Below are 7,004 nucleotides of genomic sequence, written 5' to 3' on the forward strand. Positions count from 1 at the left end.
ATCAAAATAGTAAAAAACAGTATTTTACGGATATAGAAAAATATTAAATAATGCAAATATCTTACTTTTATGGATTGTGTGAGGTATGTGGTATTCATTACCTTTAATACTTCTAATTTATTATGATATATCACCTCATTTTAAATAAATATCCCTATTTATATTTAACTTTGTGATTTATATTCTGTATTAAATTTTCTTGAAGAGAGCCCCCCAAAACCTGGATTTAATCCTGTTAGTAAGGAGTTTTTAAAATACTAATTTTAGTTCATCTATAGGTAAAATTGTATTCAATTTGCATTTAACTTCTTTTTAACATGTGAGTCAAATTTCCAGAAATGAGGCCACGTGGATATTTTCTATATTTTATTCAATAACTTTTTAATCTCTCTGTTCCTCAACATAGTGCAATATCGCTTAATTCAGAGTCACCTTGAAATTGAACCTGTAGTTTCCTATTTCATCTAAGATAAGGAATAGGGCTGTCATATATATCACCTTCAACCTGCCTTAGCGTAAAGGATAAAGGTTATATACTCTCGAAAATGAAAATGTCAAATATCAAAGTTAGGTTCAATTATCTCTGAAAAGAGATTTCTATAAATGGGCAATCTATAGTAGTGTAATTCACATAATAGAATTATAAACAGTCTGCTTTTAAAATCATTACTAAAAAGGCTAAAATTTAATACTTTAAATTTCAGAGGAATAACATAGAAAGACAATATGTGGAATTCACTAATATGGGAGCAATTTATTCAGAGAATCACCATTTAAAATGCATGGACATGTCATTCCTTCTTCAATATATATTTTTGGTTAAAAGCATAAGTATAAAAATGACTACCTGACAATTTGAATTCCAGATTAACAGCAAACTATCAGTCATGTTTATCTAGGAATGTCTACAACAAACTGGAATCATTTTTCTGTTTTAATATTGAGTTAGGATTTTAGGGAAGTAATGGATTCTAGTTGACTTCAATCGTGGGTTTCTTTTGCTTCCTCAATGGAGTCCTGGAAACTAAGGAGGTAGTGTCTGATGCCTATGGGCATCCAGTAACTCAGATTCTTTGCCTTATTTGCCTTCACAAATCATTTGTATTGCTAGAGTGTCATCGTTCAATTAAGATGGTTACTTTAATATTCAGGAACCACTATATATTCAGATTAGCCTAAAAATAACAAGAAAAAACATACAGGAGGAGACCTCCATAGAGTCCCTGGGTATTTCAATATTTGATGGAAATAAATGGAATGAATCAGAATATAGAGACTCTCTAACTTGTGAATGGCACGGGCTGCAATGTGCATTACTTAGAGTACCTGCAGTCTTGAATATCCTCCTGCCTAAGATTAACTATAATAAAGATGGTGCTGTTAAACTTGTTTTTTTTTTCCCCCTTGATTTAATTGCTTAAGCAACTGTGGAATTTTCAAATTCTTGGGGGAAATGGCTAACGAAAAGACCTTGTATAACTTAGAATCTCAAACAATTTAATTCTATAAATACTTTGTTGAACATATATTATATTTCTAAGATGTACATTGAAGGTTAGGAAAAAACATTGGGCGTCTCTAGAAGTTTCATCTGTAGTAAAGAAAAGAAGCATGTCAATATTAATGATACTATATTCAATATTAAAATATTAATACACAATACTAATAATATATTATTATATTTTTTGTGTGAGGAAGATCAGCCCTGAGCTAACATCCATGCCAATCCTCCTCTTTTTGCTGAGGAAGACAGGGCCTGAGCTAACGTCTATTGCCAATCCTCCTCCTTTTTTTCCCTTTTTCTCCCCAAGGCCCCAATAGATAGTTGTATGTCATAGTTGCACATCCGTCTAGTTGCTGTATGTGGGACACCACCTCAGCATGGCCGGACAAGCGGTGCGTAGGTATGCACCTGGGATCCGAGCCCAGTCCGCCAGCAGCGGAGCGCGTGCACTTAACTGCTAAGCCATGGGGCCAGCCCCAATACTAATAATATTAACATACACAATACCAATGATGTAGTCAACACCTGAGTAGATGATAAAATTTTGAGTTATTCAAAAAAAATCAACCTGAGATGGGGGTAAAATAAAAACAAACAAAAAAACACTTAAATGCATTTGCATAGAAATTATCTACGATTAATTATTACTGATTTCTAGTTGCAGCTTTCCAGTGGAATAACTAAACAAGTCTCTTGAGTTGATTAGGATATCTATAAATAATATTGTATAAAATATATTACAAAAGTATTTAAAACACACTACAGCTTCTATAAGATTAGAAAAACGTGAATTTCCTAGAGAATATTTCTTTTTTTATTGAAGTATAATGAGCATACAATATCCTATTAGTTTCAGGTGTACATCATAGTGATTCGATACTTACACATATTATGAAATGATCACCACATTAAGTCGTTACCATCTGTCACCATACAAAGTTATTACAATGTTATTGACTATATTCCCTATGCTGTACATTACAACCCCGTGACTTATTTATTTTGTAACTGGAAGTTTGTACCTCTTAATCTCCTTCACCTATTTTGCCTGCCCTCAATTCCTTCCCACTTTGGTAACCACAGGTTTGTTTCCTGTATCTGAGTCTGTTTCTATTTTGTTTTGTTTGTTCATTGGTTTTGTTTTTTAGATTCCACATATAAGTGAAATCATATGGTATTTGTGTTTCTCTGTCTGACTTATTTCACTTAACACAATACCCTCTAGGTCCATCCACGTTGTCACAAATGACAAGATTTCATTATTTTTTCTGACTAATATTCTATTTTATATATATACTACATCTTTTTTATTTATTCATCTATTGATAGACACATAGCTTGCTTCACTGTCTTGGCTATTGTAAATAATGCTGCAATAAACATAAGAGTGTGTATATCTCTTTAAATTAATGTTTTCATTTTCTTGGGATAAATACTCAGAAGTGGAATTGCTGGGTGGTATGGTAGTTCTATTTTTAATTTTTTGAGGAATTTCCAAATTGTTTTCTATAGTGGCTGCACCATAGAAAATATTTCTGAAACATTGATCAAATATACTAATCAAGGAATACTATGGACTAATAGAGTTTTCTAAATGAACCAGGTATTTACTTAAGAGTGATATCATTATGTCTTTCTTCACAACTTAATGAACGATAAGAAAATTTACTCTATTTTAAAGCACATTTATTACCTGCATTTCAACAAGAGCAGGAATAAAGAAAACTATTTATGTTTGTTACTTGTTCACACATTTATTGTTTTTTTTTTTCCGTATTGCACATAAACAATTCTATTTCCCCAAGCAATATTATGTTATGAGATCAGACAGCTTAATATTAAGACAAATTCCTTTTGGATTCCCCAGGCTACTAACTGGAACTAATTCTTTACCAAAGATCAGGAGGAGAGTATTAATTATTTGGCAAAACGGCTAAACTAGAGGATTTGGATCCTCAGAGGTGTCCTGGAAAATAAACCCATGAAAGCAGTCCAGGAGATTCAGTAAGATGGTTTTCTATCAGAAAATAGCCTTAGATATCACGTACATAAAAAATTGTTAATACAAAGTATCCAAGTAAAAATTTTCTTCTCTGGGATTACTCAAACTCATCTACAGGGGAGCAGGCTACTTTTGCAATCTACAAATTAAGCTTCTCATATAAGCTATTAATCTTAAGTGTTCATTTTATTTAGGAAAAGCCTATATACAACTCATCTCAGATCCTGGAAATAACTCGTCTATTGCCCTGGAAATAGGACCTGACTGATTCCCTGGGCATCTCAATGACCGTGATCCTGGAGATTTGGAGGAGTTACCACCCTGAACTTCACAGAGCACATACTATCTTTTCCTCAGTGAGTGTTTGTTGTTCTTGATATTTATCCTTGGTGAAGAAGCCTATTTCAAATTACAATATATCCCACAAAACCCTGTTTTACCTTAGTTATATGATAATTTGAGACATGAAACTTTTTTTTTTGCTGAGGAAGATTCACCTTGAGCTAACATCGGTGCCAATCTTCCTCTACTTTGTATGTGGGTTGCCACCACAGGATGGCTGCCAATGAGTGGTGTAGGTCCACACCTAGGAACCAAACCTGGGCTGCCGGAGCAGAATGCACCGAACTTAACCACTAGGCCATAGGGCCGGCTCCTGATATGAAACTTATAAAGTAATTTTTATAATTTGAAATTTTCCAGTATTTTACTAATATCATAAAATTCTCAATTTTAAAGAAGGCAGAATTACATATAAAAAAAACTTCAATCACTACAGAGATGACAGAAAGCTCTAACTCAATTGCCACAGATAAGACTTTGTATACTTCAACAAGGGTCACAGGTATTTTTAAGTATTATTTAAAGTATTATATTAAGTATAAAGATCAATATACTATTATAGATTTTCTATTGCCCACAATATGTGCATTTGAATAAATATTTTCCAATATACATAATATAGTAGGTCCCGAGTGGTTGATAACTGAATTTGTATTTTACTCAAAAAAACTTGATTACTGAGAGAGGTAAAGTGAAAAACAAAAATATGGCAAATAAAAAAATATCCTGAAACAATGTTGAATTATATCTCAACCTATTGGCTTAATTTCTCCTTGTAAATTATTTTTATTACTTTATTATTTAAATATACTCCTCTACAAAATATGTGTCTAATAATGTATTCATCTATAAAACATTACTTTTCCAAATACATTTTTAAATTTTTAAATACGTTGCAGGAAAATTAACTGGACTAAAATTAAATATTGGTGGATTCTAATTCAAGCTTTCAGTTGAAAGACTAAACAAAACACTTAATAGGTATCTATTTAGAATCTTTAATAAAATGTCTTACAAAAATTAGGAACCAGGTACATAGCAGCAAAAATGTTTTCCTAGATATTCCGCAAATATATATACATATATATATATATATATATACATGTATATATATGTATATATATAGGTGCTTGGACCAGAAAACACTCTGAATCTGTAGGCACACTTTCTAGCCTCCAAGTAAATCGTGAAGCCCAGGGGGACGAATACCCAGCAGATGGCTACGTAAACACAGCACTGAGATAGCTGAGTAGTTCCTTTACATTGCCATCTGCCATGCAATCCTCTCAGAGATTGAAATCTTTCAACTATAAAATGTTCTGCCAAGATTTCACAATGCCCATCAGCCCAACTAACAGGTGAGAAGAATTCTGCAATGGATGAAAAGTCTCTAAAACACTTCTTAATATAAATTTCTGGAAAAAAAATTAATATATTTAAAATTAACTAAATGCATCACTATGTCAAGCTTTAGCAGAACAAGTACATTTATATTTACATAGCCATCTGCTAGTATTTGCATAGTAATACCTCCTGGGTTGTAAAAACTTACTCCAGAAAGATCACAGTGTTTATCAGTACACTTACACACCTGTCAATCATTCTAGTCTCTAAATATCCAGAAAACAAACATAAGGGAGAGGAGAAGTCAACTTAGTTGTCTCAATATATCAGAAATGATTGACAATTTCAGTCAATGGCAAAACAGAACATGTTAGATTCCTTATTACACAGGTTTTTATTAATTTAAGACACTAAAAGTATTCCTAATATTTGTTCCTACATTTTTTTAAGTGGGGGAGAAAAACACAACGCTTCTTTTGGTGTGAATTAAGTACTAAGAAAAATTGATAATGATTGTTATGAAAAAGTGTTTTTGATATCTATTACACCATACTCAATATGCATATAATTCTATTTTCCTATAATGCAAGTGTAAATGTAAACATATGTATTTGTTTACTCTGTGGAATTAATCCAGGATATAATTCTGATTGTTCTAAAATTGCAAACTCCTAAGCAACAGCACCATATTTAAATATGTGTGTGTGTGTGTATAAAATGCAAACACTCTTCAGTAATCATTTAATATTTATTTCCTGGGAACCTAAATAATGAAAGGATGAAGAAGAATTTGCCATAGAAATTAGAAATTTGAACTAGATGATAATGAAAATATGACACAAAAACTTGTGCAATGTAGCTAAAGGAGCATATGTAAGTAAATTTAGACATTTGATACCTCTTTTCGAAATGAAAATAGGTAGAACATCGATGTAAAGATGCTAAAATAAAATAGCATCTTAAAATTAAAGATGGTAGAGTGAAAAAAAGGAAAGTAAATCTATAAGAAAAAGTTCAGAAATCAAAAAGTTAGTTCCTAAAAATAATAATAAAATAATAAAACTCGAGAAGATTCTTCAAGATTAAGAAAGAGAAAACACAAACTATCAGTATCAGGAATGAAAAAAGAGCCATCAAAATGGAGTCTCAGATGTTAAAAAGATTGTGAGAATATCGATAAGCAACTCCAGCTAATAAATTTCACATTTTATATGAAAAGAACAAAGTCCTTTAAAAACCTAACTTACCAAAACAACACATAAAGAAATAGAAAAACTAAATTGTTACATATCTTTTATAGAAATTTGATCTGTATCTAATAACTTTCCACAAAGCAATTACAGGTCCTGAAGGCTTTACTGGTCAATTATTCCTAGCATTTGAGGACTAAACAATATCCATCTGATTTAATCTCTTCTAGAAAATAAATAAAAAGAGAGTAGTTTCCACCTTGTTTTATGAGGCCAGGCAAAAGTCAGGCTTCATAAACCGAACTTCAAAAGGACATTATGAGAAAGCAAAATTAAGGTTAATATCTCTCATAAACTAGTCACAAAAATTCTGAAAAAATAATTGAAAATTAAATCCATACATACAGAATAATAGTAAAAGTAAATCAAGGCAATTAATCCCATCAGTATAATAAATGAACAAATACATATGCACATTTCAGTAGAGGCAGAAAAACAGTGGACCCAAGTAAAACTTGTTCATAAAGTAAATTATAAATATTTAAGAATGGAGCGGTACATCCTTGATTTAATAAAGAATATAAATATAAAAGTGACCTATAGTTGACTGACGTTGTACTTA

Source organism: Ceratotherium simum, chromosome 27 (assembly GCF_057802395.1).
Source record: "Ceratotherium simum simum isolate JZ-2026a chromosome 27, ASM5780239v1, whole genome shotgun sequence".
NCBI lineage: Eukaryota > Metazoa > Chordata > Mammalia > Perissodactyla > Rhinocerotidae > Ceratotherium > Ceratotherium simum.